We start from the raw sequence: 24,711 nt of genomic DNA on the forward strand, positions 1-24,711 counted from the left end.
TGATGACATACTGAGAAATCATACAAAATTCAAGATTGACTAAAAAATTTTAAAGCCATAGTAAGTCAGCAGCTACTAAATTAAAGAAAAATGGGTCACTTTTTAGAATAAACTTTCTAAGGAAAAGAAGTCAAAGGAAAAATGAATTTTGGCACAGAGCGGGACTCCCACACAGGGGACACAGTCAGCAATGCTAGTAATTCTCCCGTATTGGGTGCCGCCCCTCAGAAGCAAGTTTTGGGGAAGAATCCAGTTTTTCAATGTCTTGAAAGTTCCTAAGAGCTGCAATTTATGGAAGGAAATAGAAGGAGGGAGAGAAGAAGCAGCTCTGAAGAAAAATCTAGGAAATGAAGGCTACAAATTCACAGCTCTGCTTCCCCACTACAAGCAACACAGCCAGGAAAGCCCATAGGAAATCTCACTGGTTTGTTGAGTGGCAATAAGAACTCACAGCTATGGTACCAGAAATCTCTCTGACCCAGTAAGTCTCTCTTTTGGTGTCCCCTCTGTATGAGTGTCTCGGGGCCCAGCGGGTCTTGGCCTGCCCTCCACCTTCTCCATCTGTACTTCTGTACTCAGACTACGTGCGTGCGTTGGGACCGAAAGCCAGACTCCGAGGCACTGCTCACTTGGCAGAGTTTGCGAGCGCTCCCTGAGAGGGCAATGAGACTGCTCAGTCTATCAGCGTGCACACGAGAACCGGACAGGTATGCCAACCTGAGCCAAATGAAGAAGGAAAGTAATGCTATGGCAATTAATAAACCATAGTAGTTTTTAAATCTGGGATCATGCATTGCATTGTATTTAGCTGCCATTCTAAAAAATTTGTTTCACATTTTTTATTGTTGTTCAAGTATAGTGGTCTCCATTTTCCCCCCACCACAGCCATCCCCACTTCCTACCCTTCATCCTAACCCCCTTTGGTTTTGTCCATGTGTCCTTTATACATGTTCCTAACCCCCCCCCCATTATCCCCTCCTACCCCACCTCTGGTGACTGTCAGTTTGTTCTTAATTTCACTATCTCTGGTTATATTTTTTGTTTGCTTGTTTGCTTTGTTGATTAGGTTCCACTTATAGGTGAGATCATATGGTATTTGTCTTTCACCACCTGGCCTATTTCTCTTAGCATAGTGCTCTCCAGTTCCATCCCTGCTGTCCCAAAGGGTAGGAGCTCCTTCTTTTTCTCTGCTGCAAAGTATTCCACTGTGTAAATGCACCACAGTTTTTTGAGCCATTCACTTACTGATGGGCACTTAGGTTGCTTCCAGCACTTGGCTATTGGAAATTGAGCTGCTATGAACATTGGGGTGCACAGGTTCTCTTGAACTGGTGTTTCGGGGTTCTTAGGGTATAATCCCAGCAGTGGAATTGCAGGGTCAAAAGGCGGTTTTATTTTTGGTTTTCTGAGGAAATTCCATACTGTTTTCCATAGTGGCTGCACCAGTCTGCATTCCCACTAACAGTGCACTAGAGTTCCCTTTTCTCCACAACCTCTCCAACACTTGTTTGTTGATTTGTTTATGATGGCCATTCTGACCAGTGTGAAGTGGTATCTTATTGTGGTTGTAATTTGCATCTCTCTGATGGCTAGTGGTGCTGAGCATCCTTTCACTGGGCCCTCTATATGTCCTCCTTGGAGAAGTGTCTGTTTAGTTCCCTTGTCCATTTTTTAATTGGGTTGTTTGTCTCCTGGAGTGGAGTCTTGTGAGTTCTTTATATATTTTGGAGATCAAACCCTTGTCTGAGGTATCATTGGCAAATATATTTTCCCATATGGTTGGTTCCCTTTTCAATATTTCCCCTTGGGCCATAAAATTTTATTGACAGGTCAGAGGAGAGCCAGAGGTAAAGGTCCCATCCCTCCCATGCCCTACCCAGGAGCGTCCATCCCTCTGCTGGAAGCAGGAAGCCAGGGAGGCTGCTGGACTCAGGCAGTCTGGGTAGAGGGCAGGTTGTTGTAATAAGCATCCTGGCCCTCAAGCAGGCTGTGGTAGGTGTCGATCTGTTCCAGCCACGTCTTGGTGTCCATGAGCTGCTGGTACTCCAGGTTCTGCGGCTCGATGTGGGCAGGCAGATCACAGCTAGGCTTCCATACTGCTGATCAGCGTCTGGATCTGTGCCAGCTGGGCTCCAAAGCAGGACTCCGCTTCTGCCAGCGTGCCTTCCAGGGTGGCTTTCACGCTGAGCTGAGACTGCAGCTAGGTCTCCGGACCCTGGAGGGTGCGATGCAGGTCAGTGACCGCCATCTTGCTGGTCTTCACCTGCTCCATGTGGCCAGTGACCTCCGGGTTCAGCTCCCCCATCTGGATGATGAACTGGGCTTCAGCATCCTTCCCATTCTTCTCAGCCATGACCTCGTATTGGCTTCTCCTGTCACTCAGGACCTTGGCTAGGTCAATGCCAGGAGTGGAATCCACCTCCACACTGACTTGGCCACCCACCTGGCTCCTCAGGACACTAATTTCCTCCTTGTGGTTGTTCTTCAGGTAGGCCAGCTCTTCCTTCAGGGCTTCTATCTGCATCTCCAGATTGGCTCTGGCCAGGGTCAGCTCATCCAGCACCCTGTGGAGGCCATTGATGGCCACCTCCACGCTCATGCGCAGGGCCTGCTCTGTCTCAAACTTGGTTCAGAAGTCATCCGCAGGCAGACTGGCATTGTCGATCTGCAGGACAATCTTGGAGTTCTCCACGGTGGCACCAAGAATCTTGTCCCACAGCTCCCCGATGCTCTGGTAGTAGTGGCTGCAGTCACTGGCAGGCCTGGGCCCCTGCTTCTGGTACCAGTCACAGATCTTCACCTCCAGGTCACCTCTGGCCGCCTCCGGGGCACGCACCTTCTCCAGGTAGGAGGCCAGGCGGTCGTTAAGGTTCTGCATGGTCAACTTCTCGCTGCCCACTAGAAGCCCATTGGACCCTACTAGGGTGCCCACATAGCTGCCACCATAGCCCCCAGAAAAGGACGAGGACATGAAGTGGGCAGATGACACAAACACGCCACGGCCGCCCGAGCCGCTGTGGATGCTGGGCACGCAGTAGGTGACTCCCCCTCCGAAGTGCACTTTGCAGCTGCGCATGCCCCTGAAGGACCGGGAGGCCCACGGCTGGCCACGGCTGTAGGAGGTCATGGAGAAAGAGGAAGTGGAGACACCAGCCAAAGGAGCTGTGGTCGGCTGGAGGGGTCTCCTTTTCATTTTGTGGAAGCTTTCTGTAGCCATGCAGAAGCTAAAGGGGTCGTCTGGAAAAGGGCCCCACATGCCCTATGGTGCAGCGCCCTGATGCGAGGCTGTCCCTAGGCCACTGGGACCCCCTGGATCTCCAGGGCCACCAGGGAAGGATGGCGCCCCCTAAAGGGATGGTGAGAAGGGTGACCCCGGGGAAGATGAAAACCCTGATGACAACAGAAACCCCAGAAGACACGGGTCCCCAGGCTGAGAAGGGAGGTCCTGGGGTTGGGCCAGGAGGACCCTCAGGACTTCAAGGAGCTCGGGGGCCATCAGCACCCTCCATCAGACATAACAAGCTGGCCCTCATTCACAGAGAGGGGCCCAGGCTTCACGGTGATCGGGAGAGCCTCCAAGGCCCAGGAAGTTTTCCTGTGTCCCCAGGACCACCATCGTCCCAGGCCTGCCCAGAGAGCTTTGGGATAAACAGCCTGGTTGTCCCAGGACCTGTAGGCCATCCCCCTGTGCCTGGGTGGGATGGGCACCCTGGGCTCCCTGGACCCCCTGGGCCCTCAGGGCCCCCAGGTGCTCCAGGAAAAGATGGGCGACCTGGAGAGGCTCTTCAGAAAGGCAGCCTTGACAAAGGGGGTGCCCAGGACATAAGGCAAGCAAGGGAGGCCTTGGCGCCTTTGGTGCTCCTGGGGAGAATGGCTTGGCAGGAGCCACTGGACCAGCAGGACCATTGGCATTCCCTGCCCCAGCCCCAGGTCCTCGGGACCAGGACTTGTTGGCATAGAAGGCTCCAGGGGACCCTTCAGGTCAACATCCCCATGCCCCACTGCTCTACAGGGGATTCTGGAATAGCACGGACGCCAGGGACCAAGGGAGAGGTCGGGGCAGATGAACCCCCAGAGTTCCTGCAGCCCAGGAACCAAAAGGAGAAAAAGGGGCCTAAGGAGAGAAAGGCGACCCAGGGAAGGACGGAGTGGGGAAGCCAGGACACCTCCCACTCCTAATCCCAGGGCCTTTTATCTATGGTCGGAACAGGACAGAGCAGTGGCTATGGCCCTGAGTCAGGGACCAGCTGTGTATGCAGGTCCCCTAGGACCAGCCCCACTAGAGGGAGACCTGGGCTTCACAGGCCAGCATCATGCCCCAGGAACTAAGGGCATGAATGGTGAGCCAGGCACAGTTTCCCGACAGTGGCAGGGTGCTGGCCCTGCCCAGGAAGGGGCCAAGGGAGAGCCCAGCTTCTGAGGACCCCACGGTCTATATGGACAGCCCGGGGACAGGGGAGAGATTACTTCCCCAGATGACTGAGTTGTCCTGGGATGAACAGATTCAATGGACAGAAAGGGGAGCTGGGAGATGCCAGCACTGGATTGGGTATGAGGGGTCCGCCTGGCCCCCGGGGCTCCCAGGCCTTCCCAGGAACTCTGTCTGCCACAGCAGTGCACTTGTGGAGTCTGGCCCTGCTGAGCCTCCAGGATGGCCAGGGCACAGGGGTCTTCTGGACCAAAGGGTGGCAAAGGAGAAGTGGGCCCGCCCAGGTCACCAGGGCAGCTCCCATTCGACCTCCTCCAGCTGGGGGCTGAATCAAAGCCCCGGAAGTGTAACTGAAAGGCAGGCCTGGCTGCCTGCTTCAAGGAAAGCCAAACTCACGAGGCAGGTGCTGGTGCAAAAGGAAAGAGACTTATCCGGGTACCACAACCTGGGAGGATGGTGGACTCATGTCTCAAAAGCCATTCCCCCTCCTGCTCAAGTCTGCCTTTCTTCTAGGGATAGGGAGGGGAGGGCTTCTGTCTGTCCAATTATTCTGCTAGCTGTTGGCCTGCTGGGGTCCTGTCCACCTTCCTAGCTTTGGGTGGGCTCAGCGTAAGAACCTCCCCCTATACCATCTTGGCCAGTGGGGAAGACTCGCCAGTGGTCCCTGTCTACTGTAACAGAAGGGTGACTGAGGGGACACCTGGCAGAAAGGAGAAAAGGGAAAGCCCAGGAAGGGAGGGGCTGGATTCATTAGCCCCAGTGTGCCTGGACCCCTGGCCAGCCAGGCCATCCTGGGATTCCAGGTCCCAAAGATGAGAACATCAGGGGCCAGCCTGGCCCACCTGTACCTCGGGAACAAACAACTGCCCCCCAGGCCCCATATTGGCTCCCAAGGGCGCCAGAGTGACCTTCCTTTCCTGGCCCTTAGAGGCAGACTATCAACGTTCCTGCCTCCACAGGCCCACCTGGGGCCCCAGGACCCCCAGCTCGGGACCACGGGCACCTCCCCAGGGGTGAGGATCTGGCGCATGTACCACACCATGCTGGACAGGGTGTCTGAGGTGCCCGGAGGGCTGGCTCATCGTCTTCTGGCTGAGAGGGAGGAGCTGTACCTGTGTGTCCTGAACTGGCTGTGCAAGGTCCTGCTGGAGGCCCAAACGCTAATCCTCTGCAGGACAGACGACTGAGTGGCTTTCTTCTAGCTCCCATCCCCAGGCCAGTGCAGCTGCACAAGGGGAACCTGAACTCCCGGTGGGTCTGCCCTGCGCCAGGTGTGGCCCTCACAGGGCGGCAACCTCTGTGCCAGGTCCTCGCGCCTGCTGGATCTCCAGCGCTTCCCTGGAGTCTCTGCAACTGAGGCTCCCACGTGCACCCCAGCCAGCCTGCGCCACCCAGCGCTCTGGCCGGCACCCACCAAGTCTTCCGACCAGGGCTGCACCTGCTCGTACTCCGCCGCCCAAGGAGCCTGCTCGGCTTTTGTGGCCGACCTCCTGCGCTTCCAGCAAGCGCCTCCCACGCCTTCCCGTGGAGGTGCCTATAGAACCTCTAGCTTCACTCGCCCCGCCCACCACAGCACCACGCCCACGGTCAACCTGCGGGAGGTGGAGCTGTTTCCCAGCTGCAAGCCCTCGTTCTGGGTCAGGGCCAGCTGAAGCCCAGGCTGCATCTTCCAGGGTTATCGAGCGAGCTCACCAAGCGAGAGAGAAATTGCGCTCCATCAGGCTTTCTCTCATCTTCTCGTGTGTGCAGTCAGTCTCTTGGGTTAACGAGAAAGATTGTAGAACTTCCTTATCGACAATATATCGATTACAAAGACATCACATTTGTTTTTCTAATTCGATGGCAAACACCTAGGCTTAATTGTTACAGTACCACACTTGAGAGAAACATTAAGGAAAAAAATATTTTCTGATGGTCTTCATTGTGGTTAAAAGCAAACACTTCTTACAAAATGGTAATTAGTATAAATTTGGGTTTTACAAAGTCTTGTCATTTACCAAATTCCCTATTTAGATGGGGGTGGGAGAAGAGGCTCTTGTCCTACCTGACTTTGCAAATCCTTGAGCTATGGCCGCTAACATACCACTCCCATGGAGAACACAGCATTACCGCGCTACTCTATCCAGAACATCCGATTTTCTACAATAAAAATAAATTTAAAAAGTTAATGTACACGTTGCTGTGTTTTACAAAGTTTGCCGCACACTGTGAACGGACGGCGTTTGAGCCAACGGTATCCTGTTACACAGAACAGTTTTTCCACACTGAGGGTGGGCAATTCAAAAGCACTACAATGACGGCATTAAATTAGACTGTGTCCATTTCTCCTCAAAATAGATTTTAAAATCTCAGAATTCAGATGTCTGGTACTTTCAGAAATTCCTCTGCTTGAGTTTTCCAGATTTTTGCTCAAAAAGTGCTACTATTTATTATAAATGTTTTTAAAAAGTCTTCATCTTCAGGCAAATGACCAGATGGGAGAAACCTTGATGTGGACGACAGATTGAAAAACCCAATCACTCAGCCCGTCAACTTACAACGCACTCCTGGAGGACCGCGGCCTGGTAGTCGAGAGGCCCTTGGAAAATACATCAGATGCAGCCTGTTCACCACCCGCTGACGGGAAGGCTGCGTGAGGACTTGGAGCACCCTGAGGAAGCGGGATCCGGGCCCATAGGCAGTGTCTTTGGGGACGCACGTGCTCCCGCAGGCTACGCGCGTGGGCAGGAGGCCCAGCAGCACCTGTGTTGAGAGCCATGGGTGTGACTAGAGAGCTGCGTTTTCTGACGGGATGGCACACCCTTCTCACTCCGTACCCTCTTCCTGTTGCCTCTGGAAATGAGAACGTGTGCTCTCTGAACTACTGCTTTCAGTTGAAGTCAGGTGTCAGTTTCTCCAGCTTCCCCCCAACCCTGGAAATTCCGATTTGTCTCAAAGTGTAGCCAGTCTGCCATCTAGTGCTCCGAGTTTGCACGCACACACCCACCCTGTGCGTTCTCGATCCCCTCTTCACACTGTGACCCTGTGTCTTCTCCCGTTCTTCTCTCGGCCTTCTGTCCTTCCGTTGTCACCCCGTGAAATGACCACACCGCGGGCGGAGTGTTCTCTATGATTCTAAGGTACCCGTTACCTCTGCCTGGCCGTTACTGATCTCTCGGCCATTTTCAAAACTGCACCAAGTAGCAGCCTCGTCACGCACACTTGTGCTGCACGAGCTATTCTGTCATCGCCGTGAGATGCCACTCGGTGGGAACAACGACATCTCCCAAAGCTAAGCGATGCCCTGCTATGTCTTCCACAATATTCCAGGGCGACTATCTGTTATTTCGTGTTAGAGAGAGTGGGAAATCCTGCAGATCTGAAGAAAGGAAGTAATGATATTGCTTTACTATTGTAAATTTGGGATTTGTGCGGATTTTATTTCTCACTTTATTCTCCACTGCCGAGTTTGCATGCGGCATTGACGAATCAGGTCCTCACTGCATAAAGAAAGAATTCATGCATTTTCTTAAATGTAATACCATATAAAACTAAGTAGAATTATTTTTAATTTTTTTGTTTATTGACTTGCAAGTGATAGAGAGAGAGAAAGAAGAGAGGATTTGCTGTTCCACTTAGTGATGCACTCATGGGTTGATTCTGGTGTGTGCCCCGGGCCGGGAGTTGAACCTGCAAGCTTAGCGTATCAGGAGGAGGCTCGCGCGAGCTGAGCTACTCAGCCAGGGCCAAGCAGAATCTGAAACATCAACCGTTGTTTGTTTTAAATAGCAGGCACGCAAACATTTACTTAACACTTTGCCACTGTCGACTGCAATGTCGGTTGTCACGTTGGTGGCACATCTGTGTCGCGCGCACCTCTGTGGAGTCTCCTTCTGTCCTTTCAGAAACGGTGCACCTCTCCCCAAGTTCACACAAACCCGGCCTTGGCCAATGCCGAAAGAGGCTGTTGGAAATGTTTTTTAAACATCTAGAATTTTTGTGCTTATTTTGTAAATTAAATCATGGTAATTCTAGTTTCTTTTTATTGAGTGAAGAGAAAAAATCCTTTAAATATAAGGAAAGTACTGGGAAATATCTGTTTCTACTTGTTCAGTTTGGAGATGAACTGTGCAAAACTCAAGATCTTAAGTCATGAAGATGTCTGAGCTGCATGAGATGGGCAGATGACACGCCGCTCTCGGCCTTGGGAGGTGGACTTGTCCAAAGCCAGGGCGAGCAGGACTTGGGGGAGGCTGCATCCTTTCTCTTGAAGACGTCATCTGCTGCCATAAGGAAGCTAAGGCATCGATTCATTTCTATTCTATTCTTCTCTCTTCACTCTCTTAAAAGTCAGTCTTTTGAGAGAACCTGGCCAAATTGCTAGACAAGTTTCTGAACAACTTCTCCGGGGATGCAGCTGGGACCTAAGCAGCAATATAAACGCACAGTCAAGCTTAATGGAGCCATCCCTTAACACGTGAAGACATTCCACAAGGGTGGATGAATTTGCTGGGTTTGGCTAACTGGTAACCTGTGAATAACTTGACATTTGGTGGTGACAACTTTAAAACTAAACTGACAGCCATTATGTATGAAAGAGAGATGACTAAGAAGCTGAAGAGATGTGTCAGAAGGAAATAAACGCTGCTGGCAGGCAGGTATGGAGGACTCAACGACAAGAGGATAGAAGCAGTGATTTCAGCTGGGGGCTGTGGCCGCTGGCTGAGCTCCAAGACTTCAGTTCCAGAGCAGACACATGCTGTGGCCAAGGCATGTTATGGTCAGCCCCGTGCCTGGGCCCGGTGCAGTCTGTGTCCCAATCCCGACATGTCTTTGTGCCCTGGAAGGGATGCACGTCGGTGACGTAGTGGAGGCTGACCAGGAGTGGCTGGTGCCGGAATGCTGCTTCAGTTGTCCTTGGTACCATCATGGGTTCTAACGCCGGAAAAGTCTCAATAGTTCAGAGCGCCATGTGAAAGCGTTCTGCTGAGAATTACACGAGGCAAGGGAGAGCTGGTCTTTTGATGAGAACTTGCACATGAACAAGAGAGGTATTTGTTTTATTCTTCTCTTCGGGTAAAGGTCCCATGACAATGAATGAAATAGGAGCTGTTCACATTACAGACTTGTCCAAGGGCCTACGGACCATGTCGAAGAGTCCACAGCTATGGCTGGAAGAGGGCAAACTGTTTGCCCTCCATGGTGTAATTAGCTCTGCTTTTGGGGCAGCTCCTGCAGCTCTCATATCCAGACCAATGACGACTGTCTCCCTGGATTCCTTAGTGATCGTGACACAGACTGAGCGACAGGTGAAAAGTTGCGGCAGCAGACTACAGGAGGCAAGAACCCCGGACAAGAAAGCTGGACCATAAATAGTGGTTCTACTTGATATATATCATGCTTTTATGCAATAGTTTTAGGTGCCTGCGACTTGCCTCATCTGAGGAAGGAAATATTTGGAGATACAATGATCGAGTATAACCTGAGAAACAGACTTGATTGATTTAAAAGGATCCTAACTGACAAAAACATTGCAAGACCACATAACACACATACACGCACACACTTACCACAGAAATTTCAGAAACAAAAAGAATGTTCTAGAAGTCTTCAAAACAAAGGGAGCATACAGCTGATAACTGATGAACATTACAGTGACTGATCTGAAGAATGGGTACATGAGAATTTGAACCTGGAATTCTATTTCTAATAAATTATACCAATTACAGAATTAAACTAAAGCATTTTAGGTACCATGTTATTCTCTTTGAAAGTATCTTTGGATAAAGAAATAACAAAAATAAGTTAAAAAGAATATAGTAAAAATAAAAATAAATAAAACACAAAATTAGAATAAAGAAAATCAATAAAACCAGAGGTGAGCTTTTTAAAAATATTATTGTATCTTATTGATTGATTTTAGAGACAGAGAGGAAGGGAGAAAGAGGGACAGGGAGAGAGAGAGAGAGAGAGGGAGGGAGAGAGATGAACTCGTTCCATTTATTTGTGCACTCACTCATTGGTTGATTTCTGTACGGGCCCTGACTGAGGATAGAACCCACAAACTTGGCCTATCGGGACAACACTCTAACCAACTAAGCTACCCCATCAGGGCTCAAATATTAATAAAATGGATAAAACCCAATAATAATGATAAAAAATGCATAAAACCAACCTAAGTAACAAACGACAGAACAAAAACAAGGAAGAACATTGCTGTAGCACCCATATTCATCAAAAAAGATAATGAAAGAAGATTATAAAAAATGTATACATTTGTGAATACATGACATTATAATATTATATAGGTACTTATATAAAATAAGTTTGGTTATACCTATTCTATTTGTTTGTGGCTCCATAGCTAAATATTAGAAAACACACAATTATGTTAAAGACCATCCAGGAGATACATTAAAAATAAGACTAATAAGAAGTACACGGCCTGAAAAGCAACTCACTCTAAAGCAGTACTAACGTAACAAGAATGCCGCTGGCGCCGCAGCTTTACCGCAGAACCCGGCACAGCGAGCCAAAGTGCAGCGAATGGAAGTTTCATATGTGACAAGTGAAGCGCTTTTTCAACAAAGAAAGGTGTGTTCATCTTGCAACATATAAACATGTAAAATTACTGTGTCGGGCACAGAAACTTACACAATGTCACATGTTGGGTACATTTCAACAAAGGTGGAAAGAAAACAAAGACAGGTGTGTTATTCAAATCCTGCCACAGGTGCCTCCACTTTCCCTCTCCAGGTGAGCCTGAAGAAAGCCGCCCCAAATGATGCTATTGGATGAGAAGAAACCCGTTGGCGGTGACAGTCACAGCATCTGAGCGATGATACATCAGGGTCTGCACTTCAGTCTTCATTGCGAAATAAGTTACATTGAAATAAAATATTTCAATTTAGAAATTAGCACCACAAAAGTACTAAAATTTAAAAAAGCGATGATATGTATAATATTGGTGGTAGAACCCTTTTCCAAACATGGCCACTCACTGAAATGAACATTTGAGTTATTTTGGGCACCCCACTGTATCATGGGGGAGCTGGGTTCGACTGGGCATGTCCTTCTCAGAGATTCGCAGGCAGACTCTCCGAGGGCCCCAAGCAGCACCGCGGTAGAATTGAGCTGAGTTATTGACAGCGCGATTAAACAACGTTTGCCTTGGGTTGCATCGTTTCCAAGCTAAAAATATAAACAGACCGTATCAACCAACTACAACCCTTCAGGTTTGCCCTTTGCTAAGGAATCGAAGACAATTAGTTTTCTCCTCATTAGAAAATTAATTCCGCCTGAACAATACCCCGGTGGTGATGCTGTGCGTTTGGAAGGTAGCAGCTAAATTCCACACCTTTTCTCCATTTTGTATTTCTCGTGGGTGAGGAGCACTCTGAATCTTTACTAAAATGCTAGATAATATAATATTCATGAGCATAATCTTTTCTGGAATTCGAATCAAATATGATTATTTCACTCATTGGGAACTATAAAGGCAATTCTCTTGAGGCCATGAGATAGGCTGGCTATCCGTTCGCACAAGATTTTTAAATTTTATTTGTATTGTTGACACTATTATACGTGTCCCCATTCCCGCTCCCCCCACCCCCACCGTCCTTTGCCCAAGTCCACTCAGCCGTCATAGCCCTGTCCCTCTGGCCGTCACCACACTGCTGTCTGTGTCTGTGTGTGACAGGCGTGCACAGGTAACCGGGTTCTTGGTGATCTCAACAAAGAATGGAATGAATCACACGGACAGAGCTGAGAGAATAAGCAAACTTTATTAAGGACAGTACACAACACAGAATACGGGAGTGGGCTGATCTCCTGAACAGAGCCGGGCCCCCTGTTGTCTGAGGGGGTTTCGTTTTATATGGCTTTTTACTTCCCTATTCTTAATCCACTTCCTACTGTGCATATGTTTGCAGTTATATAATTTTTTTTACCCATGGTTCTCTCTGATTGCCCATTTTGGGGTGGGGGGTGGAAAATGCAATTTATTACCATTAGATTATAATGATGCTAAGGTGTACTATAGGTGGTTTAGGGCCCAAGTGCACAAGCCGGGCTGTGGTTTTAAGTATTACTATGCTGTTAATAGAGTATTTTCAGAATTCAGGATGTTGGTAAATGTCATGTCAGCTACTTACTTTGATGCCAGCCTCCCAGGACTTCCTCCTTTTTATTTTATCTACTGTCTCCAAGTCTCCTGCCTCAAGTCAGCTCCTTGTGGGGAGGGGAGTGACTATTTCAGGGACTCAGCCTGTCTGGCCTCGGACGCCTGGCTTAGCTTTCTTTGGCATAGTTTGCATTTGCTGCCGATGCCTTTGGGACTCCCTCATTTCTGACTCTGCCTGCCTGCCTCATATGGGTTATGCATACATGTGCCTTGGCTAATCCTTGACCTTCTTTCATCCAGTTACCCCCTTCCCCTCGGAGCGCTTTCAGTGTGTTCCACTTATCCATTCCTTGTTTCTATTTTGTTTGTCAGTTTATTTTGTTCATTAGATTCCACATACAAGTAAAAGCATGTGATATTTGTCTTTCAATGTCTGGCTCCTTTCACTTAGCATATAATCTCCAGGTCCACCCATGCTTTTGCCCAAAGTAAGGATTCCTTCATTTTTTACAGCTACATAAGTATTCCACTGTGTAAACGTACCATACTTTTTTTTTTTATCACTTATTTCCACTGATGGACACTTGGGCTGTCTCCAGATCTTGGCTATTGCAAACAACACTGCTATGAACGCGGGGGAGCACATATTCTTTTAAATGAGTGTTTTGGAATTAGGACATATATTCCCAGGAGTGGGATCAGGGGACAAAAGGCAGTTCAATTTTTAACCTTTTGAGGTAACTCCACACTGCTTCCCACAGTGGCTGCTTCCGCATTCCCACCAGCAGTGCACACGAGTGCCCTTTCCTCCACAGCCTCGTCAGCACTTCTTGTTTGCTGATTTATTTTGATGACAGCCATTCTGACAGGTGTGAGATGATACCTCATTTGGTTTTTGATTCGCCTGTCTCTGATGATTAGTGATGTTGAGCATCTTTTCATATGTCTAGTGTCCATCTGTATGTCCTCTTTGGAGAAGTGTCTATTCAGGTCCTTTTCCCATTTTTTCATTGGATTATTTGTCTTCCTAGTGTTGAGTTGTAAAAAATTCTTTATGTATTTTGGAAATTAACCTCTTATCAGATGTATCATTGGCAAATATGTTCTTCCATAGAGTGGGTTCCCTTTTCATTTTATTGATGAAAACTTTTGTTGTGCAGAAGTGTTTAATTCAATGTAGTCCCATTTATTTATTTGTCCTGTGTATCCCTTGGCCTAGGAGATATATTGGCAAAAATATTGCTCTGCAAGATGTCTGAAATTTTACTGCCTATGCTTTCTTCTAGTATTTTTATGGTTTTGTGACTTGCACTTACGCCTTTTACCCATTTGGAGTTTATTCTCGTGTGTGGTGTCAGTTGGTGTCCCCGTTTTATTTTCTGCACGCACCTGTCCAGTTCTCCAGCACCAGGTATTGAAAAGGCTGTGTTTACTCTATTGTATGTTCTTACCTTGAAAATTTTTTTTAAAGATTCTTTCAACACATTTGCCCATTTCATGGTGGGTGATTTATGAGCACAGCTGACCACACCTCACTGAGTGGTCAGCAGTTTTTGACCAAAATGGGCAGGACCCTGTGCCCCACCCTCCCAGTTTGCCTGATCTCACCCTGACTGGCTTTTTTTTTTTTCGCTTCCCCTGACGAAAAAAGTCCTCAAAGTGAAATGTTTTGCCCACGTAGAAGAGTTGAAACAGAAAACAATGGAAACATTAAAAAGCATCAAAATTGATGAGTTCAAAAACTGTTTGGAGCAGTGGAAAAAATATCTTGGTAAGTGTATTGCTTTAAATGGAGAGTAGTTTGAAGGTGACTGAAGTTTAAACATGTAAGAATAAATACACAATTTTTTATGAATAAATTCTCGTTTGTTTGTGGTCCCTCCTCCTAAGTATTGTTACTGCATGTTTTAAAAAAATTTCCTTTTGTGTGAAATATTTTCTTCCGTCCCTTCCCTTTCAGCCTGTGTGAATCTTTCGTTCTGAGGTGAGTCTCTTGTAGACAGCGTATATATGGGTCATGTTTTCTTATGCATTCAGCTGCACTGTAATTTTGATTAGAGCATTTAATCCACTTACATTTAAGGTTATTATTGACAGCTACTTATTTATTGCCATTTTTCTTTATACCTAGGTTCCTCTGTCTATATATTTTTTATTCTTCTTAAAGCAGTCCCTTTCACATTTCTGGCAATACTATTTTGGTGGAACCCCCTTAGCCTTTTTTATTTTTTGGTCTGGAAAGCTCTTTATTTCACCTTCAATTTTAAATGATAGCCTTGCTGGGTTGAGTAGTCTTGATGAATGCCTTTGTTTTTAATTCTTTGAATGCTTCATGTCAATCTCTTCTGGCCTGAAGTGCTTCTGTTGAGAAGTTGGCCGACAGCCTTATGGGAATTCCCTTGTGAGTAACTAACTTTCTCTCGCTGCCATCAAGATTCTCTTTAACCTTTGCCGTTTTGATTATCATGAGTCTTCGTGTGGGTCTCTTTGAGTTCATCTTGTTTGCGACTCTTTGCTTCCTGAATTTGTGTGACTTTTTCCTTCACCAAGTTAGAAAAGTTTTCTGCTATTATTTCTTCAAACAGGTGCCCTATCCCCTGGTCACTCTCTTCTCTGTCTGGTACGCTTATGATGCTGATATTGTTATGCTTGATGTTTCCCAGAAGTCCCTTAGACTTCACTTGTTTCTCTTCATTCTCTTTTCTTTTCCATGCTGTCCTTGGGTGGTCACTGTTATCTTGTCCTTTAATTTGCTGATTTGATCCTCTGCTTCATCCTGCTGTTGATGCCTTCCAGTGGAGTCTTCATTTCAGATTCTTCATTTTTGACTCTTTTTTATGTTTTCTATATTCTTTTTAAAAGACTTTATTTCTTTTTTAGAGAGAGGGAAAAGGGAAGAAGAAAGAGAGGGAGAGAAACATCAATCAGCTGCCTCTGACACATGCCATGACCAGGGATGGAACTTGCAACTCAGGCAGGTACCTTGACTGGAAATCGAACTGGTGGCCTTTTACTTTGTGGAACAACATCCAACCAACTGAGCCACACCAGTCAGGGCTTCTGCGTCCCTTTTATGCTCACTCTCTGCTTGTCAAGTTCTCACTGAGATCATCCAGTCTTCTCTTAAGGTCCTTGAGCATCCGTACAACCATTGTCTTAAACTCTGCATCTGGTATTTTGGTTGCTTCCATTTTATCCATTTCTTTTCCTTCTTTTTCTAAGGGTTTCTCTTGTTCCTTTGTTTGGAACACTTTTCTTTTCTCCCCATTTTGTCTCTCTGTGTTGATCTGCTATAGGTAGATCTGCTATAACTCCCAAACTTTCTGTGATGGTTTTATGATGAAGGTGTCTTCGGGGCTTAGTGGCCCAATCTTCCAGGTCCCCTGACCTCTGTGCTTCAGTAACGCTTCTCGTGGGTTATGTGACCCCCTGCTATAGTTGAGTCTTGAATGCTGCTGGCCCTTTCATGAGTGGAGCCAACACTTCAGGCTGGGTCACTACAGGGGTAAATCTTGGTCACCGTGTATAAGTCACTGAGCCAGGGCTGCCCCGGAAGAATCTCCCTTCAGGTATGCTGGTTGTGCAGCTAGTTTGGTCGAGGTCTGGGGTAGTCTACAGCCCACCAGTGCTTTTGTTGGTTCTGGGTCCACTTGGCTGGTGTTCAGGTTCGGTCACTGTGTGATTTTTTACTGGCCTTGGGCTATGTGTCTGTAGCTACCCTGCTATTCACGGTTGTGTCTGTGTCTGTTGGACCTGTATGTTGTGTGTGCAGGGCCCATCTGTGTAAAAGGGTCAGCTTCTTCCAGCTTAGAGCTGTAGGCAGCTCTTTGAAAAGACCAAGGCTTCCTGAGGACTACCTCCACCTGTACCTACTCTGATGCCCCCTGAGGTTACCTGGTCTTCCTCTTGAGCCTTTTGATGAGAGACTGTAGTTGAGCCCAGGCTAGTTGAGATAGGGCTATTGGGTCCCCTAGTTGGGGGTCACACAGTCAGTCGGGCACTGAATGAGGGGAAAGTAGCCCCCGTTTCAAAGCCAAATCCCTTAGTCTCTGCCAGAGTCTCCAGCGCCAGGGGGGGTGGCTTCTGCAGATTCAGGTTGGGGACAGCCAGCTGCCCTCTTTTCAGGAGCAAGCTCAGCCACCCTGGGCTCAAGGGGATAGACCAAAAGAGTCTCTTGGGGATAATGGCAGCCCACCCTGCAGGAAGGGACAGCGCAGCTCCAGTATCTGGGACTTGGCAGGGCTGATGTAAACAGTCTCCCATTGGGGGTGCTGCCTGCAAGCCTGTAGGAGGGGGGTAGGCACTTCTTTCCCTCCCAGGGTAGCTTGGGCTGACTCTCAGGGGAGATTGGATTTGCCTCCCTGCAATGTAGCCCCACAGCCCTGAACTCAGGCTCCCCAACAGATGCCACCCCAGGACACGCAGTCCAAGTGTCCCAGTCTGTGCTGCTCCCCAGCACCCCACCAAACCCCGCAGGGTGAGGCCAAAAGTCCCCGGCCGGCACAGCAACCTTGCACCTGCACTCTGAGAGGACAGGGCAGGCAGGGTGTCTCAGGAGGTGGTGGAGAACCAGTCCTGTTTCCTAAGCCACGCAGTTTAGTAACTGTCTTGAGTCTCCACTAAACGCTTCCCCAGAAAATCGAGGTCCCCTTAAAGTCCCTGCTGGGGTGGCCAGCAACCCCCTGCACAGGATCCCAGCACAGCAGCGTGGCCTCGCCAGCTGTCGGAGTCCCGACTGCGGACCCCCGGGGCTGACGCTGTAACAGCAGGCGTGCTCCTCCCTGGGAGGGCGTGTTCCGAGTCTCCCAGGCCGAATCCCCACCGAGTCCCACCACCAGGCGGTGAGCAGACTCCTCTTCCCACCTCTGCTGCGTTGGGCCGGGGCTCCCTGTGTGGTGTTGAGACCTCCAGCTTCTAGGCCGCCCCTGCACACTTTCCCATGTCTCCATCTGTCTTACCAGTCTCTATGTAGTTTCTTCTGTACTCTTTGATTCTAATATTTCATATCAACTTAGCCTTCGGTTGGCTGATCAGGTTGATTGTGCTATAATTTAGCTGTAAATCCAGTTTGGGGCTGGGAGCACGTGGGCGCAGCTTCCACCTACTCTGCAGCCATCTTGGAAAAATGTGATACCACAAGATTTAATAAATAATCAGGAATTCACCCATGTGCCTCTTTTTCTCATTTTCCTCTGGTTCCCAGGCCCTTCTCCATGCTCACATGCGCTCAGTCGGGCTTCACAGGGGCCCTCAAGGGTCCCAGATTCGTCAACCTTCTACAGTAACACATGCATCGTCAGCAAACCCTTCCCTGTGTCGTGTGAGCAGAATTCTCAGCATAAACTTAACAATACACAAACGTAACATAATGTATGCCATACACAGGAAGTTATACAAAACTTCATGATTTATAAATATACAAATAAATATTCAATGATATGAACTTACATTCCTGGATAGCTCACCCTAAATAATTGCAAATGCTGCGTGGCAACAAAGACCCCCTTTGGTCTTTTTGTCTGTCTTCACGATGGCTGTTTTAAATCCGTCTCCTTTATTTCTGGCGACGTAAGCTCTGCTGTGACGTCTACTTCCAGGGATGTCTTAGGCCGGGAGGGGACACACAAGCAACTTGGTTGGAGTAACAATATCACATTGTGTAAATAACAAGTGTGAGGAATAAGCCGTGGGGCAGATCTCAGAACTGCAGCTGCCGTATGCGCCTAAAGGAAGCGGAAGTGCGAGATATCAAATCGTGGCTAAAAATATCACAACACTATGCACAATACTAAAACTATGCAAATGAGGAATGGTTTTACTTCTGAATATATATGTACCCATATACATAGAGATGAAGATATATATATTCCCCCGAAGTATATATATGTTAATCACAGATATAGATGTAGGTCTAAATACCTCAACTAAATTGATAACATTTACTGGTTTATTTTTTAAACATCCCAGCCCTGGTCCTGGGGCTAAACAAGTGAAACTTTGTGTAAACTTTAAACAATCAAATAACCTTTGTAAAGTAAGAGCTGAATAATGTGTTTCTATACCCAATAATATGTCCAATTAAGTTTATATTATATTATACATAAAATCTTGAAAAAAATATGTGACTTTACGTATACATAATCTTGCGTCCATCCAAGAAAGCAAATACCCACCAAGGACTACTTGTGGTTAATCAGGCCCGAATTAAAAGCAGGGCCCAGCAGCTGCTGTTGAACAGGGGCTCTCGTGCCCACCATGCTTGAGAGAGAAGCCCACGGAGCTGCCAGTCACTGGCACTGTTTCTGCCACCTGAGCAGACCCTTATAAAGGAGCTCCTGGGAGAGTAAATTAACCAGTGGCCTGAAGACCTGCCCTATTCAATCAGAGCTGCACAGCTGTATCTTCATTTGCATTTTCACTAACCAATCAGAGTGACTCCATTCTGACCAATCAGGACAGTGCTTCTTGGACCAATCAAAATGTGAGGAGTTGGAGTCTTCATATGCATGAGGACAGACCAATCAGGGACCAGGGACAGGGACCTGTCCATAGTAAGTCAGCTCCCCTCTGTGTCTGGGTGCACTTTTGGTTTCCACTTAAGACTGTGTCTGCGCAGGTGGAGCAGTTCCACGCGGTCTCACAGTCCGGGACCTGAGTGGGGCAGAGCAGAGCCACGCTGTGACACCAGGGCCCTCTTGCCCCAAGGCTGCCTCACAGCCCTGCTGATCCCCAGCCACGATGTGTCAAAACTGAGCTGATTTCGCTGAATAAAGTCTCCCCCTTCACCTCACTCCCGATTGGGGAATCCCGTTGGTGTTAAATGGGCTCCAATGACTCTTGGTTGATACTTGAGAAGAAATGAGGTTGTTAAATATGCTTTTTCAAAAAAAAAAAAACATCTAAGGACAAAAACAACAATAGTGGCTATAAAAGAAGAGTGAAAACTTAGAAAGCCCTAGGTCAGGCTGTCAATGTCCAGTGTGTGCCGATTGGCCACTTGGTGAATCCCAGCTGTACCCCTGATATGACCAGTAATCAGTTAATTAAGTATTTTTGTCTAGTAACCCATCTTTAGGTGTTTCGAGGTAGTGTGTAGGATGAAAATTGATTTTATAGTGCTGGTTGTTTTGATAAATGTTAGTACATTTTCTCCCGAGGCTTGTCTATTAATGGAAAATATATATATTCTGTTTTTCAAAGGAGAGTTAGGTAATATACATTTAAAAAAAAAAACCCAGAAAACTTTTATTTGAGAACAAAGAATAAAACATCAGAACTATCCACTAATTAGAACACAAAGTGCAATTGCTTTGTTCTGTGAAAACGGTCATAGGCAGTTCCCTAGCTGTGGTTTGATTTTTCTCATTTGGTAGTCACCTGACCTCCCAGGGAGACTGTTTATTAAGATAGGGGCAGGATGGGGGCCTGGGCAGTGGTTAAATTGCCTCTCACACCATGAAAAAAAAATTGAAGCAACTTTGTTTTCTTTACTTAGCCACCTCTTGAAGCTGGGAACGTTGCCAGTTAAATCCCTGCTCTGGAAGTACCAAGGGACTCGTTAGAGAGCTACAACATAACAATTAAAAACTTACAATTAAACAGGAAATTCGAAGCGCTTGCTGCTGTCATTTGGAGCCCGGGAAAAGAACTTGTTAAAGCATCCCTTGGGTTTGGCTCTAAGGGAAATTGGCAACAGTGAAATCAAAGAGAAACTTTGAGAGGAAGTGCGAAATTTCTCCTGGGAACAGATGCGGTGCTCTCACACAGGGCGCACGGCCCCGTCCCCGAACACTTGAACACTCGGGGCCTGTGTTCACCGTTCGCTCCTTCCTTCCTTTGTAGTGGTAGGACAGCAAAGTGCGCTCCCCACGCTGGCTGCAGGCTCACGCAGCCCCTCTGCTCAAGTTCCACGAGGCTCCTTTGCACAGGGGGACTGACCATTGAAATAAGCTGACCCTTCCAAGGACAGACCCTTTTCTCCAATGTTAACCATTTACTTCCATATTTGGATGGTAGGATTCCAGATTAATAACTTAGCTTTAAGTTATTACTTGACTATTTTGACGATGTCACAGCATTTCTGGTAAAGCAGCCAATGAGCTAAATACATAATTGGGCAGTTTACTGGGTATACATATGACTCACAGGAAGCTGTCTGATTGGTTAAGGTTTGCACATATCTTTCACTTATTCATTCAGCCCAAGAACTGGGGCAGGAACGTGCAAAAACAAAAACCAATGAACGGCACCGATTTGGTAAAACATTCAGTCACACCAGCGGAAAGCACAGACAATCATAGGAGAGACTGAGCTGCCTCATTTTCCCCGGAGTACTGTGGCCCAGCCCCCTGTACAGAGAAGTGCTGGTTGTTCGGGGGAAGGGGAGGGTGAGGAAAGCTTTCCTTCTTGCCGGCGACTTTGAGGGCTCCGCTCGGTTCCAAATCATGCTTGTCATTGTCTGCTGAGAGTTCTGCCTCCCCATCTGGCTGCACACGTCCTCTGGGTGGAAACGTGGCTTAGGCCTCCCGTAGCCTCCGCGCCCCCATTTCTTCCTCCTGCCGATTTCAGATAGGATTCCAATGCCATGTGTTGGCGAGAGTAGGATGCTATTTTTCATGAGATAACATATGTGCTAATGCTCTGAATATTTCGTTACTTACCATTTGGAAAACCACACAATTTTCTAACACGCTGTGGTGCTGGGTCTCTGTGTGTGGCTGCGTAAGGGTTGTACATGCTCAGCTGCTGCACCCGCCCACGCGTGCTCCCCACTCTCCCCGTGTGACAGCTGCCCACAGTTCTCATCTTCTTGTCTCCGGCACATCCTGAGGCAATGCCTCGGGGTCACTCTCTGATCCTCTCAGTGTTCTTTGACTATGTTGATTCTGGATTGCATTTCATTTATTTTATTTTATTTTTCTAGTGGTTGATCTTTATTGCATTTTCCATTACCACTTATTCCCCCCATGCCTTCTTCCCCTTCCCCTTTCATTTACTTATTTTTTTAGTCCAGTGACTGCATTTTGTTTCCATGACTTCTGATTTTGTTATTTTATATCCACTTTACTCTTTTCACCTGTCATGCTCTGTCTCATAATTATTGGGCTTTTTTGGAATAGAAGTTATTCTTCTATTGCGTTCAGTTTGAAGTGTGTGTGCCTGCGTGGGTGCATGTGTGTGCCTGCGTGTGTGCATGTGTGTGTACAGTGAAATGCTTCTTATCAACAACATAAATTTCACCTGTAACATGTGCCTTGTACTACGGTAGTTTCCAACTGTTTTCCCATACACGGCATAAACCCTTTTTCGGTTTCAGTTGCGTTTTTACCTTTCTTGAAATAATAAAGTGTAACATGCCAAAAATGTTGCATATTTTTTCATCTTCAGTATCAAAATGGCTACACAAAAATCCACCAATTTAATGTTTTTTAAAAAATGTATGCCAATATGACAGCTGTCACAGTACAATCTAACAAAATTGTTTCGAATGAAGCTACAGACAACTAAACACTATTACAGCCATCGTATGGAAAGAACCAAAGGAACTTCTTGGCCAACCCAATATAAGTGTTGCTGAGTATCTGCCATATCGGGTTGCTCCTTGAACACGCCACACGGACCGTCTGCTTATTAGGAGCATGTTTCTGGTTGCAAGTGGGGGGGAGGGGGGCAGCAAAACCGTACTCAGTAACAGGACGCTGTAGAGCGAGCTCTGCTTGGTGGCTTTATGCTGATTTTGACACTTTTAAAATTATTTTAATTCTTACATGAAATATATTGCACACACAACATATTATATATCCTCTTAGTATTCACATGTTTGAAGTAAAACAGAACAATCCGCGGTCACCACACACGCAGGAAATGCACATCGGCACTCGGACGCCGCGTGTCCACTCCTGCTGACCCCGGGCAGCGGCAGCAGCCTCAATGTTATTCAAGTCAATTCCTTGAGATTTCTCTAATTTTATCTCAAGTGTTTGTATCTTCAAATATGTGTGTATCTCGTTGGAGCATTAGATTCAGAGAGTCACGCTGAGAGTGTTCCTTTGACTTTTCTTTTTTGCACTCAGCTTCTTGCCCGGGAGATTCATTCACGCAAGTGCTGATGGTTGGAAATCACTTACAATAGAACTGCTATGTCGTGTTACGTTGTTTAAACATCAGCTCTCCAATCTCCTGCTGTTGCAAATAAAAATTCAATGAGCGCCTCTGGGCAAGTCTTGTGAAAGTAGGAATCGTGTTAGGAGTGAGCACCTGGCAGAGAAATAAATGGGTCATAGACCATTTACCAGGTGACTCCTGATTGTCAAAGTGATTGTGCAGCTGTCACTCCTACTCTTAATGCATCAGAGTTCACTTTGTTCCATGTTGTCTTCCAAACCCAGTATGCACACTCATATAAGTAGTTGCCACTAATCATCAGGGAAATACGAATAAAAAACATAGGGTATCACCTCACACCTGTCAGATGGCTGTCATCAATAAATCAACAAACAACAGGTGCTGGTGAGGATGTGGAGAAAGGGGAACACTTGTACATTTTTGGTGGAATTATAGATTAGTGGAGCCACTATGCAAAATAGTAAAAAATTAAAAATAGAACTACCACATGACCCAGAAATTCTACTTCTGGGTATTTATAGGAAGGAAGAAAGGGAGAGAGAGAGAGAGAGAGAGAGAAAGAAAGAAAAAGAAAGAAAGAAAGACACTAACTCAAAAAGATATATGCACCCTTATGCTCACTGCAGCATTACAATAGCCAACATATGGAAGCAGCCTAGGCTTCCATCAATAGATGAGTGATAAAGAAGCTGTGGTACATACACATATCTGGGCATTGTGTGACCCAATGAAGTTGACACATGAAATTAACTATCATAACATCCAATTTTTGATAGGATAGTGGAGGGAAACATCACTCCGAAAGAAAATAATTTTCAGACCTCTGGTCAAGATGGAGGCATAGGTGGATACATTCTGCCTCCTCACACAACCAAAAGGACAAAAAAATTAAAAACAAAAAACAACCAGAACTGCCAGAAAATCAAACTGTATGGAAGTCTGACAACCAAGGAGTTAAAGAAGAAACGTTCATCCAGACTGCTGGGAGGGGCAGAGATGGGCAGCCGTGTGGCAAGGCAGCAGCTGTCAGACCCTGCCAGGAAGCAGCTGGTGAGCAGGCAGTCCCACATTTGCATGTGGACAAACTGGGAGAAACAACTGGGGAGTGAGACAGACCATGCAACCCAGGGTTCCAGTGCAGGGGAAATAAAACCTCAAAACCTCTGACTGAAAAAACCTGTGGGGGTTGAGGTGGCAGGAGAAACTCTGAGTCTCACAGGAGAGTTCATTGGAGAGACTCAGAGGGTCCTACAATGTACACAAGTCCACTCACCCAGGAATAAGCACCAGAAGGACCCAGTTTGCTTGTGGGTAGCAGGGGAAGTGACTAAAAGTCAGCTGAAAGTGGAGCAAGTGGCACTGTTCCCTCTGGGACCCCTCCCGCACATACAGTGCCACAATGCAGCAAAGAGGGTTGCCCCTCCTTGGTGAATACCTAAGGCTCCACCCCTTTCTACATAACAGGCGTGCCGACACAAAATAAAAAATGGCCCAAATGAAAGAATAGATCAAAGATCCAGAAACAATACAATAAACCATGAAGAGATAGCCAACCTATCAGATGCACAGTTCAAAATACTGGTAATCAGGATGCTCACAGAAATGGTTGAGTATGGTCACAAAATAGAGGAAAAAGTGAAGGCCAAAGGGAAGTAGAGGAAAATGTACAGGGAACCAACAGTGACAGGAAGGAAATTGGGACTCAAATCAATGATTTGGACCAGAAGGAAGAAATAAACATTCAACCAGAACAGAATGAAGAAACAAGAATTCAAAAAAATGAGGAGAGCCTTAGGAAGCTCCGGGACAAATTTAAACGTTCTAACATCCGAATCATAGGGGTGCCAGAAGGAGAAGAGGAAGAGCAAGAAATTGAAAACTTATTTGAAAACATAATGAAGGAAAACTTCCCCTAATTGGGCAAAGAAAATAGACTTCCAGGAAGTCCAAGAAGCTCAGATAGTCCCAAAGAAGTTGGATCCAAGGAGGAACACACCAAGGCACATCATATATACATTACCCAAGATTAAAGAGAAGGAGGGAATCTTAAAAGCAG

At 46.9% G+C, this 24,711-nt stretch overlaps 2 pseudogenes; one reads left to right on the plus strand and one right to left on the minus strand.

Annotated features, from left to right (window-relative positions):
- Nucleotides 1-1,929: 1,929 nt before the first annotated feature.
- LOC112296398 (keratin, type I cytoskeletal 19 pseudogene) lies at nt 1,930-3,127 on the minus strand (annotated as a pseudogene).
- LOC112296399 (collagen alpha-1(XVIII) chain-like) lies at nt 3,126-6,081 on the plus strand (annotated as a pseudogene).
- The last annotated feature ends 18,630 nt before the right edge of the window (nt 6,082-24,711 follow it).

Source organism: Desmodus rotundus, chromosome 10 (assembly GCF_022682495.2).
Source record: "Desmodus rotundus isolate HL8 chromosome 10, HLdesRot8A.1, whole genome shotgun sequence".
NCBI classification, from domain to species: domain Eukaryota; kingdom Metazoa; phylum Chordata; class Mammalia; order Chiroptera; family Phyllostomidae; genus Desmodus; species Desmodus rotundus.